The 12,391-nt window shown below is 43.7% G+C and overlaps 1 long non-coding RNA gene across 1 annotated transcript in view; it reads right to left on the reverse strand.

Annotated features, from left to right (window-relative positions):
- The window catches only part of LOC114070536, a 16,155-nt gene extending 4,893 nt beyond the window's left edge, over positions 1-11,262 (reverse strand). Inside the window, exons 1-2 of the long non-coding RNA XR_003573936.1 lie at positions 10,963-11,262; positions 5,445-5,447 (exon numbers count right to left, since the gene is read on the reverse strand). This is a non-coding gene — a long non-coding RNA (uncharacterized LOC114070536). The remainder of the gene's footprint in view (positions 1-5,444; positions 5,448-10,962) is intronic.
- Between the last annotated feature and the right edge of the window lie 1,129 nt (positions 11,263-12,391).

The following is a 12,391-nucleotide window of genomic DNA, read 5'->3' on the forward strand; positions in this document are numbered from 1 at the left end:
TGCAGATAGACCATTATGCAAAGAACTGGAAAACCATGGAGGAGGGGATCCTAAGCCTGAGGGAAATGACACTGTTGGAGGTACTTTTTGGAAGGGATGGGCAACCCACCAATGATCCTGACAGGGTTAAATGTACACCACAGATGTGGTGGAGCTTCACACGAATGGGGTCGTCCGCACACGCCAGTTACCTGACATCATTGGAGGCTGGGGAGAAGCGAGAAGCAGTTATGTCTATAATAAATAAACTTCGGTTGTATGACAGTATGATCAAAGGACCACTACAGGTCCGCATTTCCACTGTAGAGACATTGATTAATGACCTCAAGACCCTAACTAGAGAGATGAAAGATCAACAGGGGAAATTAAAAGAGAGGATTGAGAGAAACAGTTCCCATGTGGCGTCAGTGAGAACCAGGCGCCCTCCAGCTAGAGAGAGTGGACAGACCTCATGAACTGAGTTGTGGTATTTCCTATCTGACCATGGAGAAAACATGAGACAATGGGACAGCAAACCTACCCATGTCTTGGTAGCCCAAGTACAAGAGTTGAAAGAGAGGAAAAAAGCAAAGTCCGTGAAAGTGAGTGCATTGCCAGTTTCCCGTGGGCAGGGATCTGACTGGCTAGAAGGTACCTCCCATCAGTATTCACAGGAGAAAAACTGTGACCAGCAGGACAAAGACCACTGTTAGAGGGGCCCTGCCTCTAACCAGGTAGAGGCACGGAAAACTGTGCCTATTGGAATGTTTGGACCCAATGGTCTGGCACATCAGACCCACAAGAATACAAGGCTTTGGATGACACTGGTGCTCAATGCACGTTAATGCCCTCAGGACATGTGGGACAAGAGACTATTTCCATTTCTGGGGTGAAAGGAGGATCTCGAGAGTTGACCGCCTTGGAAGCTGAAGTGAGTTTGACCAGGAAGGAGTGGCAGAAACACCCCATTGTGACTGGTCCAGATGCCCCATATATCCTGGGCATTGACTACCTTGGGAATTGGTATTTCAAAGACCCCAAGGGACATAGATGGGTTTTCGGAATAGTTGCTGTGGAGACAGAGGCAGTTAAGCAGTTGAATTCACTCCCTGACCTCTCAGAGAACTCTTCTACTGTGGGACTGTTGAAGGTTGAGGAAAAGCGAGTGCCAATTGCCACTACAATAGTGCATCGTCGGCAGTACTGAAAGAATCGAGACTCTGTGACCCCCATCCATAAGATGATCCATGAGCTGAAGGGCCAAGGAGTGATCAACAAGATCCACTCCCCCTTCAACAGTGCCATCTGGCCTGTGCATAAGTCTGACAGAGAATGGAGATTGACTGTGGACTATCATGGCCTGAATGAAGCCACCCCACCACTAAATGCCACTGTTCCAGACATGTTGGAGCTCCAGTACGAGCTGGAGTCCAAGGCAGTGAAGTGGTATGCCACTACTGCCAACCCAAATGCGTTCTTCTCCATTCCCTTGGCAGCAGAGTGCAGACCACAGTTTGCATTCAAGTGGAGGGGAGTGCAGTACATCTGGAACTGACTGCCCCAGAGGTGGAAACACAATCCCACCATCAGCCACGGATTGGTCCATGCTACGCTAGAGAAAGGGGAAGCCCCAGAACACCTGTAGTACATTGATGACATCATCATATGGGGGGACACAGCAGAAGAGGTTTCCGAGAAAGGAAAGAAGATCATACAGATTCTCCTGGGAGCTGGGTTTGCCATCAAAAAGAGTAAAGTCAAGGGACCTGCCTGAGAGATCCAGTTCCTGGGAGTAAAGTGGCAAGATGGACGTCGCCAGATCCCGACTGAAGTAATTGATAAAATCACAACAATGACCCCACCAAATAGTAAGAAGGAAACACAAGCTTTTCTTGGTGCAATAGGTTTTTGGAGGACGCACATCCCAGAGTACAGTTAGATCGTAAACCCTGTCTATCTGGTAACCTGCAAGAAGAATGATTTCCAGTGGGGTCCTGAACAACAGCAAGCATTTGAACAGATTAAACAGGAGATTGCCCATGCTGTAGCCCTTGGACCAGTCAGGAAAGGACCAGATGTGAAGAATGTGCTCTACTCTGCATCTGGGAATAAGGACCTCTCCTGGAGACTCTGGCAGAAGGTGCCTGGTGAGACCCGAGGCCACCCACTTGGATTCTGGAGCTGAAACTACAGAGGATGGGAAACCAATTACACTCCCACAGAAAAGGCGATCCTAGCAGCTTATGGAGCAGTACAAGCTGCCTCAGAGGTGATTGGCACAGAAGAACAGCTCCTCCTGGCACCTCGGCTACAGGTATTGAGTTGGATGTTCAAGGGGAAAACGCCCTCTACTCATCATGCCACTGACGCTACATGGAGTAAATGGATCGCTCTGATCACGCAGCACGCCCGCATTGGAAACCCAAATCTCCCTGGGATCCTAGAAATCATCACGAACTGTCCAGAAGGTGAGAACTTTAGTCTAGCCAAGGAAGAAGAAGGGGAGCAGGTGATACGGGCGGAGGAAGCCCCAGCATACAACCAACTATCAGAATAAGAAATACGCTATGCACTCTTTACTGATGGTTCCTGCCACATGGTAGGGATGAAACATAAATGGAAAGCAGTTGTATGGAGTCCCACAGGACAAGTTGCAGAAGCTATGGAAGGAGAGGGTGAATCAAGCCAATTCGCAGAGTTGAAAGCTGTCCAGTTGGCATTGGACATTGCTGAACGAGAGAAGTGGCCAAAACTTTACCTCAACACAAATTCATGAATGGATGGTAACCAATGCCTTGTGCGGGTGGTTGCACAGTGAAGGAAGAAGGGTTAATTGAAGCATTTTGCTGCAGGGGCCCACTGTTCTCCCTCCCCACTTTCTCTACCTTGCTCTAAGGAGATTTTGTTCTGTACAAATTCTGTAGACATAAGCCACAGATACATTGTACAAAGAGCCCAGAGGTAATAAATCTTAGCCAAAGGAGCCAAAGTGACATCTCAATAGGTAATATAGGCCCAGAGCCAAGGCTTTCTTGAAGCCTCAGTGATCAGAACACAGAACAATGGAAAGAACGAAAGGTCACGAAGGTCACCCGATGAAGAGGAGAGAATTTGAGACCCCATGAGGAAGTAAGGCAGGATCTACCACCATAATATTCCTCAAAATAGAAACCACGCCTCAATCTCTGCCCCTAACTCCACCTGTTATGAATATTGTAATCTAATGATGCAATAATATGAATATGTATGTGATCATTACCAAACCTGTATAAAATACTCATTCTAACCTAACCAACTTGGAGCCTGTTTTCCCAGCACTAGCTGGTAGGCTGCCCGGCCGTCAATAAATAAATACCTTGCTGCTTTAGACATAAAACCCTGTCTAAACAGTTTTTTATCTGCTTTTTTGGGCATCAACAGATGGAAGAAGACCAATTGGAATGGTAGGGGGAAACCCATCTGGGCCGCCAATATATGGCAAGACGTTGCTACCCAGGTAGAGAAACTGATTGTGAGGGTCCACCACGGAGACGCCCATGTGCCCAAAAATCAAGCCAATGAAGAGCAGACCGAGCTGCACAAGTTGAGATGTCACAGGTGGACCTAGACTGGCAGCACAAAGGCGAATTGTTCTTAGCACGATGGGTCCATGATGCCGCTGGCCATCAGGGCAGAGATGCCACCTACAGATGGACACGAGACCGAGGGGTGGATCTAACCATGGATACTATCTCTCAGGTTATCCATGACTGTGAGACATGTGCTGCCATTAAACAGGCTAAGAGACTGAAACCCCTGTGGTATGGTGGACGGTGGAATAAATACAGGTATGGGGAGGTTTGGCAGGTTGATTATATCACACTGCCACAGACCCGTCAAGGTAAGCGCTATGTGCTCACCATGGTGGAAGCCACCACTGGATGGTCGGTGCCCCACATCACTGCCAGAAATACCATCCTGGGCCTTGAAAAGTAAGTCCTGTGGCGGCACAGCATCCCAGAGTGGATTGAGTCAGATAATGGCACCCACTTCAAGAACAGTTTAGTTACCACCTGGGTGAAAGAGCATGGCACTGAGTGGGTCTATCACATCCCATACCATGCAGCAGCTGCAGGGAAGGTTGAATGCTGTAATGGACTGTTGAAGACTACCCTGAAAGCATTAGGTGGAGGGACTTTCAAACAGTGGGATCAGTACCTAGCAAAGGCTACATGGTTAGTCAACACTAGAGGCTCTGTCAATCTAGCTGGCCCTGCCCAATCAGAGTCTGTTCACACTGTAGATGGAGACAAGGTCCCAGTGATTCACATGAGGGGTATGAGGTAAAAAGTTTGGGTTAACCCTGCCTTGAGCAAAGGCTAATCCATTCGTGGGATTTTTTTTGCCCAAGGACCCGGTTGCACATGGTGAGTGATGCAGGAAGATGGAGAAACCCAGTGCATACCTCAAGGGGATATTATCTTCAGGTGAACAGGCCATAACTCTGTATCTGTATTTGTACCTACATATTTGTGAATGTGTAAATCATTTAGAATAATACATGTATTTTTGGAGTTCAAAAAGTTTAATTTGATAGAGTATGGTGGCATGGGAAAGGAAAAATTAGGTGTGGATATGTCATGGTTTTGTTTGTTCTGGGAAACTAAGCTGGAATTTTTCCCTTCCCCCACCCACATTTTTCCACATTTTTTTTCAATTGGAGCCTCTTAATTCCGGATTTACAATTGCTTAGAGGGAGGAGTTTGGGTCTTCCTCATAACTCATCCTCAGCAAAACACTTGTGTCTCATTTAAACTGAGACATGCCTTCAGTGCACCATTGTGGTAGCAATCATCACCTGCTGTTCTTCAACCTTCAGCAACCCCACAACAGAAGAGAGACTGTGTAAGGTAGACAGCTACCTTATTTCCTCCATCTCCAGGTATGCTATACCAAAAGCCCACTGATACCCTTTTGTATCCTTGAAGTACCCTCTCCTGAGATAGTCTATGCCAAGGATGCAGACAGCCTCTGGGTCAGTCACAATGGGGGCTTTTGCCACTCATTCCCAGTCAAGCTGATTTCAGCCTCCAATACAGCTGTTGAGATACCCCTCTCACTCCAGAAATACAAATGGATTCTTCCCCTACATAGCTTGATGTTATTAGGGTACACTGTGCACCAGTATCTACTAGAGTTTTATGCTCTTATGGATCTGATGTACCAGGCCATTGAATCCACACAGTCCAGTGAACGCACTTGTCCCTCTCCTCCACCTGGCTGGAGGCAGGGCCCCTCTAATGCTGATCACAAGATTCCCCACTTACTTCTTTTAGAAATGGACTAGAACGTCTTTCCATAGATTCAACAGTACAATCAACCCTTCCTGAAGCAGTAGCTTTCCTGAAAATAAAACATTTGTGGTTGTTTTTCCATGCAATTCCCACATCTGTGCATCTAGGGTCGAGGTAGGTTTTCCATCCCACTTCCTCGTGTCCTCTTCATGGTCCCACAGGTAAAACCACAGGGTACATCATGGTGCGTACCTTCTATATCTTCTCTTTTCAGCAAAAGGATGCCTGCTGTCAATTGCTGAGATATGGGTCCCTACAGGTGGGGAATAGGACATATCATCTCTGAATTACTGGAACTCCTGGGGGAGGAAGAAATAGTCTTCATACTCCTGGAGTTGACAAACCACTTCATTCACTGTTGGTGGCACATCATCTTTCCAAAATTAGTGTTGCCAATGGGTTGGAATGTGCCATTGGTGCTCTCTGTACAAATTTCCTCCACATGTGCCATAGGCATAGGACTTTGTCTGGATCTGTGGGTAATTGCAAATTGTTCAGGTTATAATAAATAATTTCTTGCATGGCTAATTCCCTCAGGTATCGAATACCTTTCTCTGGGTGGTTGGGCACTGAAACAGACTCCCTAGAGAAGTGTTCACAGCACCGAGCCTGACAGAGTTCAAGAAGTGTTTGGACAATACTCTTGGTCACATGGTGTGACTCTTGGGAATGGTGCTGTGTAGGGCCAGGAGTTGGACTTGATGAACCTTGTGGGTCCCTTCCAACTCAGAATATTCTGGTGTTCTGTGATTCTGTGATACTGTGCAAGTGACTGTGTACTGGAACAGATTGCCTGGAGATGTTGTAGAGTCTCCCTCACTGGAGATATTCAAGAACCATATGGATGCAACCCTGTGCAATGTGCTCTAGGATGACCCTGCTTGAGCAGGGAGGTTGGACCAGATGACCCACTGTGGTTGCTTCCAACCTGACCCATTCTGTAATTCTGTGATTCTTTGAGAGAGGGCAGAGGAAGGACTTCTCTCAGGCAATTGTTGTTTTACAAGTACCACAGGCAATGAGACAATAGCAGAATAGGGAAAATGTGTTGTTGCAGTTTAATATTATCTTACAGTTGATGTTGTTTTGCTGATGACTTGGCAAATGGGATGTTGATGCTTTTATGACACTGTATAGAGATCCAAGTCTCCTCGGATGGTAAAATTGACAAGGAGATAGACAACAGGTTAGTAAAGGCATATAGAGCTTTCGGAAAACTCCAAAAAAGAGTTTAGTGTAATAAACACCTGAAGAAAAGTATAAAGATTAGTGTTTACAGAACCATTGTTTTGTCTACTCTTTTATATGGGTCTGAATCATGGGTCATTTACCGCCACCACTTGTGTCTCTTAGAATGCTTCCATCACCACTGCCTCCTTACAATCCTAAACATCCACTGGACTATGTGGCTAATGCATCTGTTCTTGAACAGGCAGTGGTTACGAGTATTGAGGCCATGTTGCTGAGAACACAACTGCTTTAGGCAGGGCACAGCTCCAGGGTGGAGGACTACTATCTCCCTAAGATTGTGCTCTATGGTGAACTTGCCACTAGATGCCACAGGAGAGAAGCCCTGAAGAGGAGATACAAGGACTCCCTGAAACAATCTCTCAGCCTTGGCCACAATGATCATCACCATTGGTCTACTCTGGCCTCCAGTTGGAGGTCTGGAGACACGCTATTTATAATGCTGTTGCTTCTTTTGAGAACACATGTAGAATCATTCTTGTGGAGAAAAAACACAGAAAGAACCGTGTCTTGCTGATACTGCCTAAGGAGACTGTGCCTTTTGCAACTGGACTTGTCTGTCTCACATTGGTTGTTTTAGCCATCAGCACACTTGCAGTAATGTGGGTAGAGCCCTTCTCAAATCTTCGTTCTTGAAACCTAACCATGATGATGATAGAGATCCAAGTATTCAGAAAATGTGAAAATTGGGAGAAGATATGCTGATGCCACATATTGAGGAAAAGGAGGGGAAAAAAAATGCGCAAGGGATTGTATATTGTGGAGGGGATGAGTCAGAAGATGCATGAATGTTAATTCCCACCTTTCTACCCCATATAACATTGGGATAGGAATGGATAAAGAGGATATGAATCAAAATAGAGTATATGGGATGTGAGGATTTAAGTCCTGTTGCGGACTGGACTCTGAGACATATTCAGCTAGTGACATAGGTACCTTTAAGACAAGCAATGAGTCTGCCAGTTTTTGTACATGTTCTTTTTTCTATTTCAGATTTGTTGAATTGGAAATGATCTGTTGGTTTGTACTGAGAGAATTTTGAAGGAATGTATCAGCTTTTGGAAACTATTGTGCTGACTCATAACCCTAACTGGGGAAGATATGCAGGTTACATTGAATACCTTTGTACTGTGGAAGGAAAGAGGGTGGTATTAAAGAAGGTGAAGAAGGGGAATGGTCAGGTGTTTGGGGGTCTGAACACCCGCCCCCCCTCCCCTCCATTTAGCCTGGCTCAATGTGCTGTTTGTAGGCAGGAAGGGAAATTTTGAAGATGTAAATGTTATGGTGCTGAAAGATTTTTTACAATGAGTGAAGGGAAACAGGGGAAAATATCAAGGCATCCCCAGCACATCCCCCAGTTCCAGTAAAACCAGGGAATGAAACAAAAGCTTTTTGATTGATAGCAGAGCCACACATTCAGTAATAACTAGCTGCAAGGGCTCACTAAGTAAAGTTACAATACTGATTGTTGGAGCAATGGGAAAAAGAGCTTTGCAGTCATTCTTACAACTCATGGAGTATGCAATTTGAGATATTAAACTGACTCGCAATTTTCTATATGCCAGAATGTCCCTTTCCATTTTTAGGTTGAGATTTATTATACAAGTTAAGTGCTCAAATAACTTTTTTTGGGAAACTTTGTACAGTTACACATGCACACAAGAAAGAGCATGAAAGACTCAAATCTGTTTAGTAATGAACTAGACCTCAGAGGAACTTAATATCCTGGATGCAGTATTGAATACTGCTTAGAGAGTGTCAATCTGAATTAGATACTATTAAACAAAGCCTTATTCTCAGGAGTATATGCTGGTACAGGATTTAAGAGCAATAAACCAAATATTTATTTGACTGGTTTGTATTTAAAAGCATTTTATAAAATGAGAGGTTGAAGTGAAAGGGGGCAGTGGTAAGGCAATGTGTTCTGGAGGGTGTGAATAGATTGAAAACAGCCTTTGGCAAATCTATTGGTTTTGAAAGAACTAGAAAATCCTTGATCTGGAGTGTGCTGTATAAGAAGAACAATGTTTTAGATATTGTGAGAAATGTTTCTGGCATTTTTCCCTGCTTTTTTCTCCTCTTCCCCCTTTTTTTTTTAAAGAAGAAGTTTTATTGTTCATGAATGCTGCATCAAAAGTCCATGTCCTGAGTTGCTAAATGATTCTTAACAGCTGTTTGTACCTGACTTGAGGATAAGCAGAGCCAGACTGTCTATGTTCAAATGGGAAAACGGGAAGGAAAGTGCAGTTATGCTGGATGGTACTTCCACAACAATTAAATAAAACCAGCTCTACTCTGGCAATGTATTTGCAAAGAATTGGAACAATAGAGAGGTAACAATAACAATGTAACTCCGTGGCAATATGTGGATGAAAGAAGATCGATTGGCAGAAATACTGACATGTTAAAAAAAATTTTTTCAGAAGCATGGTGGATAACTTTGTGTTGGGAGGAATGGGTTAAAAGTGGAAGACTGGTGAGGAGGATTGTAAATACCTCAAGTGACCTCGCAGCTGAGAATAATCTTTGATAACCCAGTATGAAGAGCAGCCAGTGATCCTCTAGCATAGACTGAGTATAATGGTGCCTGCGTCTCTGCTTGTGTACCTCTGCCTTGGTGTTGTTTCAGGGATCCCCAGTTAAGCAATGTAACAGAAATAAATTCACTCTGTGTTTTAAATGTGAGTTTGTGGCTGTCGTAACTGCCTGCCTGTGCCACCTTACACACTGTGAAACAACAAGTTCTCAGAACTACTAAAATGATGGAAGAAGAAACTGACATGGGAGCAGATGTTATGATAAGTAGTATCAAAAGACATGCTATAGGACCAAAGATGCAGTTCCACGTGGATATATGTAAAATAAGATACATGCAGGTACCACCAAAAATGCCAAGGCAGTGGAAAGAATCCAAGAAAAATTTATTTTGAAGGTGTGAATGCTAAAATCTTACAAAGGAAACTGCACTAGACTGCAAAAAGGCACAGCCTGGGAAAAAGAACCAAGCTACCTATTTATTCTCAGCCTTTATCATCACTTCCCCACCCTCCCACCCCAACTTCCCTTCTGGATGCGAAGGCCCTGTAGCATGTCTGTGAGCATTATCTCTCTCCTCACATATCAGAGAGAGAAAGACTGAGAACCTCTCTGGAATGTAGGGGAAGAAAGAATTGAAACTAACTTTGAGAAAAATTTTCCTTTTAGGCAGAAAAGTCTTCCTAAGCATATATCTCTACCTAAATGTGTATATTATAAATATCTACTTGTTCTAGTTGAGACTTTTTCAAAATGGTCAGAGGCTTTCCCTTGCCACACCAGTCGAGTCAGGGAGGTTGGTAAAAATTGTGCTAGAAACAGAGCTGGTTCAGGGAGTATCTAAACTCTTTCAGTTTAAATGGTATTTCCACACCCCTTAGAGACCACAATCTAGTGGAAGAGTAGAAAGAATGAATCAGACTATCACAAGGACAAATTGTGTCAAGAGATCCATATGAAATGGTAGATGTAAGCCCCTTTGAAATTCTGAATGGTAGATCATATCCAATTAACACTGTGGTGATGAAAGGTGACCAAACACATGTGAAAGGTAGTGATCTGTTGAAAAATTATGTTATCTCTCTCGTGGGTTTTGTCCTTGCTGTATAGGTATCTTAACCAGTGGACACCGGCCCCCTCCCTTCCTTTGGATGCATGTATTCACAACTTCACCCAAGAGACGCTGTTTAGGTCTGGATGAGCCACTAGAGGATAAGTGGAAAGGACCATATACATTTATGTTGACTACATATACAACTTTAAAAGTAGAAGACACAGATTCTTGGATTCACTACACCATGAACAGTGGACGTGTCAAAAAAGAGGACACCTTAAGATAAGAATTTCTTAGAATCAGGCAATTGCATATGGGGCACTTGAATGTCCCTTGAAAATTTTTAGTATTAATATCAGAGATTATCCATCTGAGGATAATTTTGTTCTTTTACTGTATAGAAGTGCTGGTTTTTTTCAGGAATAACAAAATAGGTTGAAAGGATTGTGAGAGTATAGCTCCAGGTTGCATACAATTTTGTAACTATCTTGATATTGGGAAATGGTTGTATATGATAATCTGGGAATTCAATTTCAAAATGACAAACTAGAAGTTTAGATTTATGTTGTCACTCTTACCCTTAATGATGCTATTTCTCTTAGCTTACAGCCCAAAAAAATTCAGAACGGCCATGTTCTCAAGCCCTTGTTAAATATACTGGAAGTATGGGGATACATTCCAGTAAAAGAGATTTAAACCTAGTCACTGGTTATACATGGAGCTGAAGTATATTGGGAAAAGTAATGGAGCTGGGGTCAGGATGATACTGGAGGATTAATAGTTCTACCTATAAGGAGACATCCCATATTCAACTTGCCATCAACCAAGACCCCCAGGTCCTTTTCCACAGTACTGCTCTCCAGCCTCTGGTTCCCTAGTCTATACACACAACCAGGGTTGCCCTGTCCCAGAAGCTTACCCTTGTTAAGCTTCATACAATTGGTGCTTGCCCATCTGTCTAATTTGTCAAGGTCTCTCTGCAGGGCCTCTCTGCCTTTGAGGGAGTCGACAGCTCCTCCCAATTTAGTGTTGTCGGCAAATTTACTTAGTATTCCTTTGAGTCCTGTGTCCAAGTCATTTATGAAGATGTTGAAGAGCACTGGACCTAAGATGAAGCCCTGTGGAACCCAACTAGTTACCAGACACCAGTCTGATATTACCCCATTCACTATTACCCTTTGTGCCCTACCCATGAACCAGTTGCTCAGCCATTGCATAACAAGGTTATTCAGCTATATGCTAGACATTTTGTCCAGAAGGATACTGTGAGAGACAGTATGGAAAGCTTTACTGAAATCCAAAAAGATTACATCAACTGTCTTTCCTTGATCAACTAGGTGGGTTACCTTGTCATAAAAGGAAATCAGGTTTGATAAGCAGAACTTTCCTCTGTTCTGGCAGTCTCTCTCTCTCCCTGCTGCAGAAACTAGTGGCAGTAGCAGTAACAGCAGAAGTGGTGGTGTTGCCAGCAGAGGGTCTCTCCTGGCAGTGGTAGGCAGGTTCCCACTTCACTCTTTTTTTTTTCCTTTGCTAGGTTCAGTTGGCCTGGGCTGAGAGTTATCCCCACTTCTCTGTTCCCGCACAGCAACCTCCTGCACTGGAGCTATCTCTTCTGCTGTGACTCAAAAAGTAATGGGTAAAGGGACTGGCGGTGGCAGCACTGCAGTTCAAGGTGGTGGTTACCTCTTTCCAGAGCCAAGGAAGAGAATGGCTACCCTTCTGCTTCCACTCATGGCTTTTAAAGGGGTCAGTCCACTCCCTTCCACAACCCAGGCAAGAAGAAAAAGATTCCATTTCTGGCAACTCTGAGTTCCTTGCAGAACAAAACCTCCCCTCCCACAGTGACATGGGTGGTGTGGAATAAACAGTGCTAAAAAACTTCACCCCTTTTTCTCTATAACCATTACATTATTCACCTCTTATTCTATACCATCTATGTCATGCTCAGATTAATATTTTTGTAACTATATACATATATACATATATACATATATACATATATACATATATACATATAACTATACACAAGCACAGATATTATTTCAGTAGTCACTGACCTTGCCCAAGATGTTTGTTGAGTTCATTTAGTCCATGACTGGTGTAACTGGAGCAGTCCATACTCATTGTCAGTGGTATTATCGGTATACAGTGGCAGTGTCATTCAATAACCAGTATTATATATGCAATAAAACATTACACACAGTTCTCACCCAAAATCAAATGCCCTTGAGGTACATATTTT

This window comes from Empidonax traillii, unplaced genomic scaffold (genome assembly GCF_003031625.1).
Source record: "Empidonax traillii isolate 1590-97213 ecotype Southwest subspecies unplaced genomic scaffold, ASM303162v1 scaffold1595:size160270, whole genome shotgun sequence".
In the NCBI taxonomy this organism is placed as follows: domain Eukaryota; kingdom Metazoa; phylum Chordata; class Aves; order Passeriformes; family Tyrannidae; genus Empidonax; species Empidonax traillii.